Source organism: Salmo trutta, chromosome 6 (genome assembly GCF_901001165.1).
Source record: "Salmo trutta chromosome 6, fSalTru1.1, whole genome shotgun sequence".
Classification (NCBI taxonomy): Eukaryota; Metazoa; Chordata; class Actinopteri; order Salmoniformes; family Salmonidae; genus Salmo; species Salmo trutta.
In genome coordinates, this window is record NC_042962.1 from 37796991 (window position 1) to 37815352 (window position 18362).

Consider the following 18362-nt stretch of genomic DNA (forward strand, 5'->3'; position numbering starts at 1 on the left):
CATGTGAAATTTAAGCTCAACATGTGAAAACAGCTATCTCACATGAAAAAAAAGCTATTTGTGTTCATTTTTTTGTAAGGGAACAACTTTATTCCTGGCCATGTGATCCTGCACCAGGAAAACAAAGCCAAACAAAGCCAAGTTAACTGACATGGATTTTGCGCCTGAATTTGGAGCACCAGACTTTGGACCACAGACAAACATACATCACCCTGTAGTCCAGTAAATCAGTGAGACAATAGCAGGCCCTGGTCCTTAATCTGAGAACCAGCTCTGACCATACGTGGTCTGGAGCAGGAAACAATCAAATGTGAGCTATGTTAATTGCTCAGCGAACTACTGTACACACAGGTCCTCAAAATAAGTCACTGCCACAAGACATAGAAAAGCACTTGTGGAAATAACGACTTTCTGTCCACAACTAAATGTGAATGCAAAATGACAAGGCCTAAATATACATTCCATGTGAAAACATGGATCTGAATGAATGGGTTCTGATGTAACATTCTCCCTGGGCTGTGTGTTGAATGTCTTCGAGAAATTAGGCTAGCTAGCCTAATTGCTGAAATGGCCTTATTTCTTCACAACAACGTTCTGCACTTTTTATTGCACCACTGTGGTTCTGCTTATCTTAACCATATTACTTTTTCCTGACAATGGCGTTAATGGCTTGCCTAACAAAATGTACTCGGACGTAAGTTATTTATTTGCGTCCAGTTTTAATTCAGTAAGGGTCTTGCAGTCTGTAACAGCCTTGTAAAAGCAATGAAATTCAGATGGGACTGTATACTGTACTGTTTGCAGCATTTGGGAGCATTGAAACCAAATGAGCACACACTGTAGTCTAGAAGCAGGACTGGACTGTACGTGTTCAGTGTTTATGTTTTTACAGCCCTGAGGGCTTGGATGGCTGAAGGTATGCTACCCTGACCAGCCTAGCACCATGAATGACCACAAAAGTACAGTAAAACTGTGGGACGCGCCACCACAACCATATTTATCACAGCAGGGTCAATAAACAAGGCTTTTAAAACTGTCACTCAGCTGAAAAAGAACATGAAACATGAAACCTACCTGGTAAAGATGAATGATTAAGATCATAGCCTTACATTATCATTAGGACACATGCCAAGTTGTGTCATAACACTGTCTGTCAACAACATTATTAGGACCAATTATGATGCTGAATGGCCGCTAATAACAGAGGTTATGACACATTTTGAAAAGCTTGCAATGACATTGCAGTGCATGTCTGGTCATAAGTAAGACTTCAAACAAAGTGCTTACCACCACTGTTGATCATCTGAACTGGGTGGGTGATTTACACCACATAATTAAATATATGATACATCTCTATGACTCTGGCTCTGTGGCGCAGGCCCCCACAGCCTTGGTGACGTTGACCAGCAGAGCCTGGTTAGTTCCGGGTCAGCAGGCTGACCAGGGGCTGGATGCCTCCACATTTCCTGATGGTGGCCCTGTTGGCAGGTTTCTAGGCCTTGTACTCTTGGAACCTGAGGGAAGGCATAGCACCAGGGTCAATCAATCACTTCATTCAACCAATCACGTTAATCTTTATATAGGCTTATATGTTATATGCTGATTTGGACATAAGTGTATGGGCTTGAAGAATAGGACAGTGATAGACATTTTAAATATTTGAGTCACATAATTCTGAATCATAATCAATATCCTGTCGATCAATGGTTCCCAAACTTTTAATAGTCCCGTACCCCTTCAAACATTCAACCTCCAGCTGTATACCCCCTCTAGCACCAGGGTCAGTGCAATCTCAAATGCCATAATTGTATGTTTTGCCATAATTGTAAGCCTGCCACACACGATACATATGATACATTTATTAAACATAAGAAATAGTGTGAGCTTTTGTCACAACCCGGCTTGTGGGAAGTGACAAAGAGCTCTGGCACAAATAATAATAATCAATCATTTAGCTCTTTATTTAACCATCTTACATATAAAACCTTCTTTGTTCATCAAAAAGGAATAAAAATGAATAACTCACCACAGGTTAATGAGAAGAGTGTGCTTGAAAGGATGCACATAACGCTGCAATGTTGGATTGTATTGGAGAGAGTCTTCAGTCTTAAATCATTTTCCACACACAGTCTGTGCCTGTATTTAGTTTTCATGCTAGTGAGGGCAGAGAATCCACTCTCACATAGGTACATGGTTGCAAAGGGCATCTGTGTCTTAACAGCACGATTTGCCAAGGCAGGATACTCTGAGTGCAGTCCAATCCAGAAATCTGGCAGTGGCTTCTGATTAAATTAAATTTTCTCGCAGGGCAGAAAGGGATAACGAATCCAGTTGTTTGTGTCATCCGTTTCGGGAAAGTACCTGCGTAATTGCACACCCAACTCCCTCAGGTGCTTCACTATATCACATTTGACATTGTCCGTAAACTTGAGCTTGCACACAAAAAATCATATAATGATGGAAAGACCTGTGTGTTGTCCTTGTTAATGCAGAGAGAGAAGACCTCCAACTTCTTAAACAATTTTGTCCCGCACATTGAATATAGTTGCGGCGAGTCCCTGTAATCCTAGTTTCAGACCATTCAGGTGAGAAAAACCATCACCCAGATAGGCCAGTCGTGTGAAAAACTCGTCATCATAAGCGCAGCCAGACAAGTGAAAATGATGGTCAGTAAAAAAAACTTTAAGCTCGTCTCTCAATTTAACAAAAACGTGTCAATACTTTCCCCCTTGATAACCAGTGCGCTTCTGTATGTTGTAAAAGCATTACATGGTTGCTGCCCATATCATTGAATAGTGCATAAAATACACTAGAGTTCATGGGCCTTGCATTAACAAAGTGAACCATTTTCACTGTGGTGTACAAAACGTCTTTCATTCCCTTGGCAGCAAGAGCCTCTTGGTGGATGCTGCAGTGTACCCAAGTGGCGTCGGGAGCAACTGCTTGCATGCGCGTTACCACTCCACTACGTTTCCCTGTCATCGCTTTTGCGCCATCAGTACAGATACCAACATGAGCAGCAGCTACGTTTGGCTCCATACAGACCATTAGTGGAATTCCCGCGAGAGAGTAACGGTTAATGTGATTGGATGTCAATTATTTGACTAGGCTACCTGTATTTGACATTGTGTTGTTATTTCGCTGAACACTAGATGGTTTAATTTTATTTTTGGCAGTGAAACGAGGCTACTCAGACGAGAAGAAAACCTCACCCATGTTGGATTTTTCTATATTTTTTTTATGTGAATCACATTTTAATATGGCGTGCCCCCGACGGCATTGTGCATACCCCTGGGGTACTGTAGAAATTGTCCAAGGTCATTTGGTTTTGGTCACGATCCACCAAAATATATTCTGTGCAAGTAAAACAGTAATGAACGGAGTGGCTGCCAAAGCTAACTTTGACTGATTTAAAGTAGAAAAACAATGTTATTCATATGGCCACCACTGAAGTGTTATCTGCAGGTCACTCCTACAGTAGAATTACCTTGTAATTGCACACATAACTTTTGATAAATGGATTGCGAGTCATGTCTATTTTTGTTAAACCAATCCCAGCTCGCGTAATTACGATGGCAAAAAAAACATAACACAAAGCTTCCCAAATCAGCCCCTCATACAAACAGAGGGCTCCACACAAGTGGAAGCATCATTAAAGCCTGTCAAAAGACACAGGAACCACAGAGAGGCTTCTGTGTAGCAGCTTTATGATTGATTGTTTTGCTCCATCTCTTTTTGTAAAGAGATCTGTTACAGTAACACATTCATTCAAATTCGTGGTGCAAAGAACTTTGAATGCTGCCTGCCTGCCCTTTTATACCACAGCCAGTTAGTTTTTAAGAAGGGGCTCTATATGAAAGAGTAATTTCAAGGACCACGGTAAAGGAAGAGACCCTCCAAGATGCTCAATGGGGATCATAAAGGGGCTGGGAGACTTTCAGATGGATACATTCTACTGCCTAATGTAGAACAGAAAAATGTACTCACTTCAAAATGAAGGAGAGTGAACTGCTGCCTGAATAGGCCTTGGGCTCCGGTGAGCAATTTTCTGTAGATAGAAATGTGAGGCAAGAAAGAAGTATCATTACGATACATAATTATGGTCTGTTCATCATAGACTCTGGAACAGAGGTAAGAGAAGGAGGACTGGATGGATAGTCAGTAATTGTAACTGAACCACACAATCTTGACCTCAAACATTATTGTGTTGGCAAATACAAATGAGTTTTGGCAAGGACCACTTTCCATTGCAAAGTTATTCCCTCACTCTTTTGTTACAGGGCTTAGTTTTACAAAGCGTTTGTGTGTGTCCATAACACCAAAGTATATATAGTTTGAAGCGGACACATATCAATGCACCTATAAATCTGCTTTTAAATCTGCACGAAACAACGGTCCAAAACTTTCCTAGTGCGAGACGGAAAGATTGAAAGGACTTTTTTATGAAGGCATTTCATACATATAGGCTATAGGTCTAGTCTCCCTCCATATTGCAGGCCTTATGAAAATGTTAATCTCTGGACATTTAGACGATGTAAAGCTTTAAAACAAACACACTTAAGTTAATTATATTTTTAACCGTCAATCATCTCTCATTTTGATGCATCATTAATCAGGCAAATAGCTAACAGATGCTGCTTCTTCTGGACTTCTGGTCTCCCTACTCACATCTCAGGCCCGCATCCAAAATGGCACCCTATTCCTTATTTAGTCCATTATTTTTGACCAGAGCACTATGGGCCCTGGTCAAAAGTAGTGCACTACATAGGGAATATGGTGTCATTTGGGAGGTAACCTTAGGGTCCTCCTGTACTATACAGCCAGGCCATGTTAAAGATAACTCACCAAAAAGCCTGCTGTCTGCTATTGGCCACAAGGGCTTGTTTAAGTTGTTCATGTACTACTTGTGAATACAAAAAAAGGTCAACCATATTCCAAAACGATTTTTGCCTCGAAAAACCACTCGGCCCATGATTGATTCTGAAATGAACACAGGCCCTGAACAACTCTCCCTGAAACTCTTTATTACCGTTTGCAGCCTTTCTTGCTTGACAGTAATGGCTTGGTCATTTCATTCCAAGCCTGCGTCTGACCTTGACATTTTAATATGTTATTCAAATAATCCTGAGAGTAAAAAAAAAACTCAGATCCACTCACAAATGTAAGTGTGTATTAAAACACTCAGTGCTGTACTCTGCATCACGCTGGTTTCTTCTCTTCCCTGCCTGCCTGCCTGGACAACCCACGGCCACATTTCTACCTTTGTTCACACCCAACCCCTTGAGCCGCCCCAAAAACTAACTAAACACGAACACTAAACTGAAAGTAACCGTTAAATCTCTCACTCTCACTGACTGGATCCCTTAGTTATTTATCACATCCCCACTTAATTAGTGTGAGGGCACCCTTCTGAGGGGTTTGATGTTTGCTAATGAAGTGTCACCCAATTGCTGTTTTGTATGCGATTAATGGTATCATTCTAATCATTGCTATTATTATTATTATGGCCCTTTTTACATAGCAACGGTGTTATGAGTAATTACGCTGCGGCAAGCAGCCTGTAATGGGAGCAAGTGCACGGAGGTGCCACATTACTCATTGCCAGTGCAGTTAACTTGTTTTATCGCCTTGCCAGGCTGCACTCTGAAGGGCTCCCAATCTCTGCCATTTTTTTATGCAGCAGAACTGGACTGAATATGAAGGCTTGTTTAGTAGCCAAAGGACTGAAAGGCAGTCTGAAAGGTTCACTTTGTTCCCTGAAAACCCATACTGTATAAATTCTTTAGTCTTTACAGCTAAATATGTTGCCAGCCAACACTCCTCTTTCTATGCAAACAGAACTTACACTTTTGTTTATGACAACAACCACTGGTCTAGTTGTCCATCATGAACTTGGCACCAGAGATAGTAATCTACACATGCTCTTTCCATGACATAGACTGACCAGGTGAATTCAGGTGAAAGCTATGATCCCTCATTGATGTCACCTGTTAAATACACTTCAATCAGTGTAGATGAAGGGGAGGAGACAGGTTAACGAAGGATTTTTAAGTCTTGAGACAATTGAAACATGGATTGTGTATGTGTGCCATTCAGAGGGTGAATGGGCAAGACAACATTTTTAAGTGCCTTTGAACAGGGTATGTGCCAGGCACACTGGTTTGTGTGTGTCAAGAACTGCAATGCTATTAGGTTTTTCATGCTCAACAGTTTCCTGTGTGTATCAAGAATGATCCACCACCCAAAATACATCCAGCCAATTTGACACAACTGTGTGAAGGATTGGAGTCAACATGGGCCTGCAATCCTGTGAGCTCTTTCGACTGCTTGTAGAGTCCATGCCCCGACGAATTGAGGCTGTTCTGATGGCAAAAGGGGGTGCAACTCAATATTAAGAAGCTGTTCCTAATGTTTTGTACACTCAGTGTATATCCACCTGTTTAAAAGAGAGGGTTATTGGCATACCTCTGTAATGGGATCTTTGTTTAATTGAATGTGGCAACAGGCACCTGCTTCCAGTTGGGAAGACTTAACTTAGACTCTAAATGTAGGATATCATTCTGTCAGTTATGAAATATGAGTTAGAGAGAGATCGGTGTGAGTGCTACTGGGCCCTCTGCAATTTTAAATCCTACAGGGTTTTTGAGTCAAAGGCTAGACATTTCCACATATCTTAATTCATCACATACATTTTTTTTTTTTAAACACTCCTATCGTAAAAATATATAAAAAGACACAGCCTTATCAGTTTGTTGGCATCGTTTCTGAAAATAAGCCTTGAATTTATTAAGAGGTTACCATTGTATAAATGAATGCATATGGCTTGTATTGTATGTCCCCCGAGTAGCCCAGAGTAAGAAAATAAATACAGCTAAATCATTTTTTTTTTTTTAGCAACCGTCAACAGCTGTCAGGGCACGATTTCTATCCGTTATTTATTTTTAGGGGAAATTACTGACATACATTTTTTTCCAACGCTAAATAAAGCTAGCCAGGAAAGATTCCAGAAAGTGTCACTGTTGAAGAGAACTAAATGACAATTAAGTAAACGTAGGCATGCGTAACATGACAAATGATTTAAGAGTCTGTCAGCTTACATTTCTGACATGATGATGTAGTACTTTTTTTAGGCAGCTTTCTCTCAGTCTGCTTGGCCATGTTCAATACTAATTGGAGGAGACCTGCTTTAGACTAACACATTATTGGGTGTCTATAAAATCAAGACTTTACTTAATCTTTTGTTAACAGTAAAAAAGAGCACATTCCTCCTGCAAACAGTCATGTAAAAGATCAGTGATAATAGAATCCGTGGCAGAGTTCTACATTTTGTCCAAATAATCACTTTGACCAGACACAACGTAAAGGATGAGATGTGACAACATTTGGGAGTGAAAAATGTGAGACAACGATATGAACAAATGAGAGGTCTTGTAAAAACACCACATGTGATTGCAGCCCTTCGACCCTCATCCCAACTGCTATCGGCTTTCCATTGGAACGTAATGTAGACCCATCTGCCCAAACTATCAACTTAGCTCTCTAAAACATGGAAAACACTTGCTCACTACGCTAGCAAACATATTTTCTAAGTATTCCAAGCACCTATGGCTACCCATTCAATAAATGCTGAATGGACATCAGTCAAATATCTCTGTACTTCTGCGTGGGGGGGTTGTCAAAGTCAGGGCTAGACCCCACTACAGTAATATATAATATATGGGATCACAACCAGCAAACACACAGTTTAACTCTGGTGCTGGTTAGGCTCAAATCTGAGTGGGGCTGTAGTGATAATGAGGGGTAATAATAATGGTAGGGAGGAATAAGGGGGCGTAACGTTACTTAGCCACGTTCTCCATGCTGATGGAGCACTTCCAGATGGCCCCTGTGGTGGCGGCCAGGAGCTGCTTGTTGTCTGCCTGGCTCAGCAGAGTCACCAGGGACTGTAGGCCCTTGTACTTACGTACCAGGTCACGGGTACGCTTGTCTTCCGCACACTAACACAGACAGGGAAAGACAGGCAAAATATACAGCTTTGGGGCTATTAGTTACACATCTAAAAACTACGATGGACATATTTTTGTAAGTTCTATGCCCTAATGCTTATGCATTGTTCACATTCCAAGCATTAATGTACATTTCTGCTTGTTAATGGATTCCTTTTCAATGACAATAGGTATGGACCTAAGACAGGAATTTAACTGGGGGGTTGAGGCATAGGATCACCTTGAAGATGGCACTGGCACAGTGCATCTGTAGCTTGTGGTTATCACAGTTGAGGTTTTTCACCAAGTCCTCGATCATGCCCTCAGTCTGGATGACAATTCCGTAACTTCTCTGTAAATTAAAGTGTAGGGAAAACACATAGGCAATCAGAGACAGTATTTTGGGTTCCAATGATGAATCACACAGTGGTCCTCTTCATGGTGGCACTCCATGCCTTAATCTGCTGAACATGCTTCCCACACCATGGGTGCACCCAAAATAGCACCCTATTCCCTATGTAGTGCACTTCCTTTGACCAGAGCCTCACAGTGAGCCCCTCACCTCTGAGGCAAACTCCGGCAGGTTTCCCACCACAGGGATTAGCATGTTCTCATGGGGAGACTTGAACAGACAGGCCAGAGGAGGGATTCCCCCAGCCTTGCGGATGGCCTCCTTGTTCCTGGTGCTCTTACTGCAGCTCCAGAGGGCCAGTGCCCTGCAGCAAGCCACCTCCACGTCTTTCTCCTGCTCCTTTGTCAGGACCGCCGAATCAGGCACTCAGTCTAGTAACTCCACCTGGGAAAACATACACAGAGTCAGACACGCACACACACACACACACACACACACACACACACACACACACACACACACACACACACACACACACACACACACACACACACACAAATATATACAAACACACAAACACACACCCACACACACACACAGAACATGCACACACACAGAGCACAACACACACAATTTATATCAGACATTGCGAAAGTAATGTCAGATTTGTTCAGTGAATGTGAAATCCACAGGAGATGCTGTAATGATAGCTGTGGTTTCCATTGACGCAATGTATTAAACGAGAATAACAAAGTTGTTGGCCATGATCAGGTGCATAATTAAATCCTATTACCGTGGGGTCTGAAAGAATAAAAAAAGAGACTCAGAATGTGGAAAAACAGCAGGTCTACGTGTTGATGTTACGATATTGAAATCCCAGAGGGACCATTTATGACCGTCAGTCTGTGTGTCAGGGCTGTGCTAATCTATAGTTCCTGCACGGCCACTGACACAGAGCAGGCAGAGCTATTACACATGTTATGCAGTTCAAAGGTGGTCTCAGTCTGTAGTTTAGCGGGAAGTTAATCTCTCCTCTGCAATGACTGCAATGAGCACATCCGATTTGGTAATTGACATAAATATACAAGGCTCACAGGCTTTAATCACAGGTCGTTCTGTCAATAAACATCAACTCAGGTTCGAGGATGTCAAAGGACATTCTATCTGTTTCCCCCTGACTGACTTTGTTGTTTGTCACATGAGACCAAGGAAAGGGGGAATGGAGGGTGGGGACTATCAGGGAACTTAGTGTATGGAAACTCGAGGGAGCTAGAAGAGCCAGTACTGTGAGGAGTTGGGTTGGGCTGTGCTGTGTGTTGGTGTGTAGTGGAGGAGTAATTCTGTGCTGTGTGCTGTTCTGTAGTGAGGGAGTTATTCTGTGTAGTGCTGTGCCATGTTGGCCTATGTTGTGCAAGTTTGCACTTTGCTGTGCTACAGAAACAGTATGTGACTCCAAATTGGCTCTGTAGTGGGTTAGTTAAAGCGTGCTGCTGGCAACAGCAGCAGGGCTGTGGGTTCAATTCCCGCATGGGTCACACATACATATATATTTATGTGTCACTGTCAATGCCGACAGTTGTGTAAGTCTCTTTGGATAAACGCGTCTGTCTAAATGGCATTATTATTATGTTCCCTTGTGAAAGGCTATGCTTTGCAGTACAGTACAGTATGTATTTTACAACCGTACTCACCAGTCTCTTGATTCCCCCATGCTATCTGACTGTCCTCCTGGCCCGTCGGAACTTGGCCACGTTGGCGATGGTCTCTGCGGCCAGATATTTCAGGTCATTGTCTGGGGAGTCAGCAATAGCTCGACGGATCTGACTGTTACGACTGATCTCATTCAGAATCTTCAGAGAACCATTCTAAATCAAACACACAGACGATGAGTCAAGAAAGTATATCTCTTTAAATCAAGAAAACATTTTTGGGGCCTATATTAAGAAAAACTGTGAATCCAATGGCAACAACGTGAGGTACATCTGTCAACAGGAGCACAAATAAAGACAATTATGTAATCCCCCAAAACGTGCCACTGTAAAAATAGACAGCAGTTTCTAAAGAGTTTCAATATAAAGGCATGCTGTATAAAAAGCACCCACACATCTCATTAGGTCTATTGGAGTCTAATTGATATCCTGTATCCTTAAATGCACCGGGCCTGCCTGCTCAGGCCTACAGTCAGTATACTCTTTGTATCTGAAACACTAGGCTGGCACACACAGCACAGCTCTGTTCCCCCCGCCGGGCAACCAGGTCCGCTTGGCAGGGAGCAGGGACTGGGAGGGCTACTCACTTTGCATTTGATTTCTTCTGTATCCAGCAAGTTAATGAGGACTTCAAGGCCACCTACATCCCGGATGGCCAGTTGGCACGTCTGCTGGGCTAAATTGAAGTCCCTCGTGGAGCACAGAGCAATCACAGTGGCCGTCTGGTTGCCTCCCTGAAATAACAATGAAAACAAGGCACCAATGAATGAATGAAACCGCAGACAGAGAAAATAAGAATTAAAGAGACATTTAGAAAAGGGAAAACACAGTGTCTCCCCTCCTGCCATACTTTTCTCCCCGTCTTTTTTTTCTCACTCTCACTGGCTTTAACCATGCCTGGTGTGGCTATTTTGTTTGCCACAGTTTGGTAAGTGTTTAGCTTTGTGACAGTAAACACTGGTAGAGAGAAACTATTCGATACAGAATGGCACTCTGATTGCTAAGCTGCCTGCAGTCAGAAAACCATAGACAGTGACCTAAGTTAGAGATTAAAGAGAAAAATGAGCATTGAAATGATGAACATAATAATGAGTAAGCACTTCAAAAGACTCTGTTTTGACAGTTGCTATACACACACACAATAACTCAAGGCTTGTTTCTAACCAATTAGCTACTTAGTAACTACTACTAAGCAAACAAGTGGTTTGGGGGTAGAAAATATTTTCTTTGATTTCACTACAAGTGCCTCAATATATGGGCAGATTTAGGTTTATTGCTTCTTAAGTGCAACATACAAAACAATGTAAAATGTAAAACATGTGACTTGGGGTCATTCTCTGAGCAACAATTGCCATTCTCAGTTACTTTTTAGTCTGCATTGTGTTTTTTTGTTGCAGTGTATTGTGTTTTCATGTTCAAGTTTCAAGTTTTAAATATCACGTGCACAAGTACAGTGAGGATTTTTTTCTTGCAAGCCCTAAACCCAACAATGCAGTAATCAATCAATAAACAAATGAGAAATAAAAATAAGAAATAAGAAGAATACAAAAAAAGAAGAAGATACTGTATATACATGGTCCGTTCCAATATTTGCAATATTTATAAGGGGGGCAAGATGACTAGGCAACAGGGTGTATGATAAACAGAGTAGCAGCAGTGTAAAGGATGATTGAATGTGAGTGTGCGTGTGTGTAGAGTGACTAGAGTCAGTATACGTGTGTGTGCATGTTATGCGTGTGTGTTGGAGTGCCAGTGTGCGTCAGTTTGTAGAGTCCTTAGAGTGTACATAAAAATGAAGAGTCAACTCAGTCTGTGTATCCATTTTGTTAGCTATTTAGCAGTCTCATAGCTTGGGGATAGAAGCTGTTAAGGAGCCTGTTGGTGTCAGAATTGATGCACAGGTACTGCTTCCTATGCGGTCGCAGAGAGAACAGCCCATGGCTTGGGTGGCTGGAGTCTTTGACGATTTTCCAGGCCTTCCTTACACACCACCTGGTATAGAGGTCCTGGATGACAGGGAACCTGGCCCCAGTGATGTACTGGGCTGTCCGCACCACTCTCTGTAGCACCATGCGATCGAGGGCACTGCAGTTGCCATACCACGCAGTGATGCAGCCAGTCAAGATGCTCTCAATGGTGCAGCTGTAGAACATTCTGTAGAACACTCCCAAGGGGGAAAAGGTGCTGTCGTGCCTTCTTCATGACTGTGCACACGTGTGTGGACCATTTTAATTTCTTAGTGATTTGGAAACTGAGGAACTTGACGTTTCAGTGTATCTTTTGTTAATGTGAAATGGTTTAGATCATGATGGAACAAAAGCATCTGATGGCAGATAGAAACAGAAGTTCCACACAGTAGGTTGAAAATACAGCAGTAAGCTGGTGTAATATGAGATGTGTTACATGACTTTGAAATGTGACACGGCATCCTGAAGTCAAAATCTCCTGGCAACTGAACAATTCAAATCTTATTGTTTCATTTTTTTTGATTTTTTTCCTTTTTTTCCCTTTCTGTTCTCATTTTAAATGAACCACAGATAACCTAGAAAAAAAGCAAGTTGCTTTTATTAGTTGCACACTTTATTAGTTGCACATCTCAGCCTCAGGACCATCACAAACAGATTACTCTACCGACGCAGTATCGATGTGAGAGAAGAGTTCTTCAAAAGGAATATCTAGAACATGTTTTAACTATAAATGACATAGTATGTTCTACGCAGTTCATGTTTTGGGGGTACAGTTATAGCAGAATGTACTGCATCAGGGTTTACTGTGATATGAAGCAGTTGTTTGATCAAATCGTTCACCCCCAAAAAGAGATACCCTGACACTGTTGGGAGTGGGATAACGGTCACATGTGTTCCCCATATTATGATGTTGGCCTAAATGTGAACCATTGGTCTAGTAACAGAGTGGATCTCCTGCTTCTTTTTTCTCTCCTCCACCACCACTTCTCACTCTTCAAAGGATTCAGTGGGGCTAGGATCATACCTTTTAAAAACAAAACGCTATATTTAGAACTGATACCACAGAGAAAACATCATATGCTTCCATTTTTGTTAGCTAACCACTATATGTCTGACTACGTCCCAAATTGCACCCTATTCCTTAAATAGAACACTTTTGACCAGAGCCCTATAAGGGGAATAGGGAATGTGGGGTATAACGGAATAGGGTGCAATTAGGGAAGCAACCTCTGTCTGCATCTAAACACTACAGATTATGAAAGACATGAAAAAAACAGTAAACACAACTAATGACTGGGGTTTACATAGCATGATGAGACAACATTTGTATACAGTATTTATGTGACTTTTGTGATTCTCCACAGACAACAATACTGCATAGGTTTACTGCAGAGGTTAGGCTGATATGTGTTTTGTTTAGAGTAGTTTAAACCCAGGTGAACACATTTTTCTTATGACCCGTTCTGCTTCGTAAACCTGGGGAGGGACCCACTGCTCAAAACATTTTGCTACCAGCGGGATTTGGCAATAACAATAGCAATTTCTAAATGTCTTCATAAATTACATCCAGAGGAAAAATATCTTTAAATATCACACATTACAAAGCAGGGAAAGAATGAAGGAGATTCATAAACTCTCATGATCTGATAAATGTAGTCAATTACCAATATATAAAACAAGCATTTATTATGGTCCTTTAATCCAGACACATACATTACAAACAGAGCAAGTGCAACAGGCACTAAGCACAAATATAAATATACAGTACCAGTCAAAAGTTTGGACACACTTACTCATTCAAGGGTTTTTCTTTATTTTTTTTACAATTTTCTACATTGTAGAATAATAGGGAAGACATCAAAACTATGAAATAACACATATGGAATCATTTAGTAACCAAAAAAGGTTACGAAGAAAAAGTATTCTTCAAAGTAGCCACCCTTTACCTTGATGACAGCTGTGCAGTCTTGGCTTTCTCTCAACCAGCTTCATGAGATAGTCACCTGGAATGCATTTCAATTAACAGGTGTGCCTTGTTAAAGTTAATTTGTGGAATTTCTTTCCTTCTTATTAATGTGTTTGAGGCAATCAGTTGTGTTGTGACAAGGTAGGGGTGGTATGCAGACGATAGCCCTATTTGGTAAAAGACCAAGTCCATATTATGGCAAGAACAGCTCAAATAAGCAAAGAAAAACGACAGTCCGTCATTACTTTAAGACATGAAGGTCAGTCAACGCGGAACATTTCAAGAACTTTTAAAGTTTCTTCAAGTGCAGTCGCAATAACCATCAAGTGGTATGATGAAACTGGCTCTCATGAGGACCACCACAGGGAAGAAAGACCCAGAGGTACCTCTGCTGCAGAGGATAAGTTCATTAGAGTTACCAGCCTCAGAAATTGCAGCCCAAATAAATGCTTCACAGAGTTCAAGAAACATCAACTGTTCAGAGGAGACTGCGTGAATCAGGCCTTCATGGTCGAATTGCTGCAAAGAAACCACTACTAAAGGACACCAATAAGAAGAACAGACTTGCTTGGGCCAAGAAACATGAGCATTTAGACTGGTGGAAATCTGACCTTTGGTCTGATGAGTCCAAATTGGAGATTTATGGTTCCAACCGCCTTGCTTTGTGAGACGCAGAGTAGGTGAACGGATGATCTCCACATGTGTGGTACCCACCGTGAATCATGGAGGAGGAGATGTGATGGTGTGGGGGTGCTTTGCTGGTGACACTGTGTGTTATTTATTTAGAATTCAAGGCACACTTAACCAGCATGGCTACCACAGCCTTCAGAAGCGATACGCCATCCCATCTGGTTTGCGCTTATCATTTGTTTTTCAACAGGACAATGACCCAAAACACACCTCCAGGCTATGTAAGGGCTATTTGACCAAGAAGGAGAGTGATGGAGTGCTACATCAGATGAACTGGAGTCCACAATCACCCAACCTCAACCCAATTGAGATGGTTTGGGATGAGTTAGACCGCAGAGTGAAAGAAAAGCAGCCAAAGTACTCAGAATATGTGGGAACTCCTTCAAGACTGTTGGAAAAACATTCCAGGTAAAGCTGGTTGAGAGAATGCCAAGAGTGTGCAAAACTGTGGCTACTTTGAAGAATCTGAAATCTATAATATATTTTGATTGGTTTAACACTTTTTTGGTAACTACATGATTCCATATGCGTTATTTCATAGTTTTGATGTCTTCACTATTATTCTACAATGTGGAAAATAGTAAAAATAAAGAAAAACCCTTGAATGAATAGGTGTGTCCAGGCTTTTGACTGGTATTGTATATACTGTATGTTTTATTGTCACATACACTGGATAGGTGCTGTGAAATGTGTTGTTTTACAGGGTCAGCCATAGTAGTACCCCACCCCTGGAGTAAATTAGGGTTCCTCAAGGGCACACTAAGCACTAAGAAGTGCCCTGGGAAGCAGACATCACACAGAGGGAATTTACGTGTTAAGGTCGCTCTGGAATTCACACCAGACACACAGGGCGGATGATCATCATTAATCAGCAACTCAATAGTAATTCCTCAGGTAAATGAGGAAGACCATTGTATAAAAAATGTATCTACTTATCCAATAAGATTATGGAATCAACAACTGATTTATGCAATAAAACACTATAAGAGATCAAATTTAATGTAATTGTTCAGCCCTCCTCACCACCAAAAAATTGAAATCTGGTAGAAACCTTCACTGCTTGATAACTGCTTGATACAACTCTTCCAAACAGCAAGGTAATAACATGGGCGTGTGTGTGTGTGTGTGTGTGTGTGTGTGTGTGTGTGTGTGTGTGTGTGTGTGTGCGTGCGTGCGTGCGTGCGTGCGTGCGTATGTGTGCGTGCCCCAACAGAGCTGGATCTATGACAGATGGAATGAAGCCACAGTCTGTGTTTCTAGTGTCTGTGTTCCTCGACCTCGGTCGGTGTAAGAAAGAAGTAACCAGCTTGGCAGTGTCCGCTTCCTGGAGAGTGCATGTGATTTTTACTCTTCTGCCGTTTCTGGAGCAGACTAGCCATGTAGGGTACAGATTAAGAAGAAAAAAGACAGAGCCTTTTGCCAAGTCCATTATGGGTAACGAATAGGGAAAGAATGATTGGTGGTTCTCTCTTACTTCATATTGGACATAGGATCTTCTATAAAATAAAATGTTGAGCATATGACTGGCCTTGTAGCAGCTAGCGAAATAATACAGTTTGTGTCAGGCTTCCAAATGTTTTGTGGTATTTTGTGTCACTAAAAAGTTGTTCAACTTAAAAAGTATGGAAATATGTACAGATGTTCTGTAAAACATTCTCTAGACATAAATTACAGCATTCATAGTGGAAATTACTTAGTCTGGTGGAGGAGTAGGCCACTTAATTTCTCTGAGTTTCCAAAATAATTGTTCAAACTTATGTGTGTTGTATTTATATTTAGCCTTTTAGTCTAAGGCTTCCAATCAACAGTTAGATTTTTTTCTGGTACTTAAGAAACTATTTCTGAGAAAGGTCTTTATAACATGTTAACATAGCTGAATACTCAGTTCAAAGCTGTGAAAAACCTAATTCATTAGAAATAATATTCACTTGTAGAAATTAAGTTAATGTGAGGGTAGTGACTGACACTGGCTCTTTTGCACAGCAGAAGAACATGAGGTAGTTAGGAAAAGTGTTCTCCTGAGAGAACATGGGGCCTGTATTTCCGCTACTGACCAGCAGAGGGTGGACAACCTCAACCAGGGTTAAACAAAGTGTCATCGTGGATGGACGTGGGACCACGCTCAATACCCGGGTGTTTCTATTATGACACCTACTTACATCACCATCTTACATTTTACTTGGAAATTAATATATTGTTTAAATTATAAAAAATGAATGACTGTATGTAAACCTCATCTATCAAATCAAATCACATCCAATTGTATTTGTCACATGCGCCGAATACAGCAGGTGTAGACCTTACAGTGAAATGCTTACTTAAAAGCCCTTAACCAACAATGCAGTTAAGAAAATACCACCCCAAAAAACATAGAGATAAGAATATCAAATAATTTAAGAGCAGTAGTAAATAAGAATAGCGGGGCTATATACAGGGGGTACCGATACAGAGGTAATTGAGGTAATGTACATGTAGGTAGAGTAAAAGTGACTATGCATAGATAATAAACAGAGTAGCAGCAGCGTAAACTAGGGGGCAATGCAAATAGTCTGGAGTCTTACGGCTTGGGGGTAAAAGACGTTCAGAAGCCTAATGGCCCTAGACTTGGCGTTCCGGTACCGCTTGCCATGCGGTAGCAGAGAGAACCGTCTATGACTAGGGTGGCTGGAGTCTTTTGTCGTGCCCTCTTCACGACTGTCTTGGTGTGCTTGGACCATGTTAGATTGTTGGTGATGTGGACGCCAAGGAACTTGAAGCACTACCTGCTCCACTACAGCCCCAATGATGAGAATGGGGCGTGCTCAGTCCTCCTTTTCCTGTAGTCCACAATCATCTCCTTTGTCACATGGAGGGAGAGGTTGTTGTCCTTGTACCACACGGTCAGGTCTCTGACCTCCTCCCTATAGGCTGTCTCGTCGTTGTCAGTGATCAGGCCTACCACTGTTGTGTCATCAGCAAACTTAATGATGGTGTTGGAGTCGTGCATGGCCATGCAGTCATAAGTGAACAAGAGGGTACAGGAAGAGACTGAGTAAGGGTAGGGTTGTTACCTACCCTTACCACCTGGGGCAGCACGTCAGGAAGTCCAGGATCCAGGTGAGGAGGGAGGTGTTTAGTCCCAGGGTCCTTAGCTTAGTGATGAGCTTTGAAGGCACTATGGTGTTGAACGCTGAGCTGTAGTCAATGAATAGAATTCTCACATAGGTGTTCCTTTTGTCCAGGTGTGAAAGGACAGTGTGGAGTGCAATAGAGATTGCATCATCTGTGCATCTGTTGCTGCGGTATGCAATTTGGAGTGGGTCTAGGGTTTCTGGGATAATGGTGTTGATGTGAGCCATGACCAGCCTTTCAGAGAATTTCATGGCTACAGACGTGAGTGCCACGGGTCGGTAGTCATTTAGGCAGGTTACCTTAGTAGTCTTGGGCACAGGGACTATGGTGGTCTGCTTGAAACATGTTGGTATTACAGACTCAGACAGGGAGAGGTTGAAAATGTCAGTGAAGACAGTTTTTTAAAACATTGTATTTATTTATTTCACCTTTATTTAACCAGGTAGGCAAATTGAGCACAAGTTCTCATTTACAATTGCGACCTGGCCAAGATAAAGCAAAGCAGTTCGACACATACAACAACATAGAGTTACACATGGAGTAAAACAAACATACCGTCAATAATACAGTAGAAAAATCAGT

At 41.7% G+C, this 18362-nt stretch overlaps 1 pseudogene; it reads right to left on the reverse strand.

Moving 5' to 3' along the window:
- Positions 1–18362, reverse strand: part of LOC115195117 (armadillo repeat-containing protein 4-like) — a 66315-nt pseudogene that overhangs the window by 22858 nt on the left and 25095 nt on the right.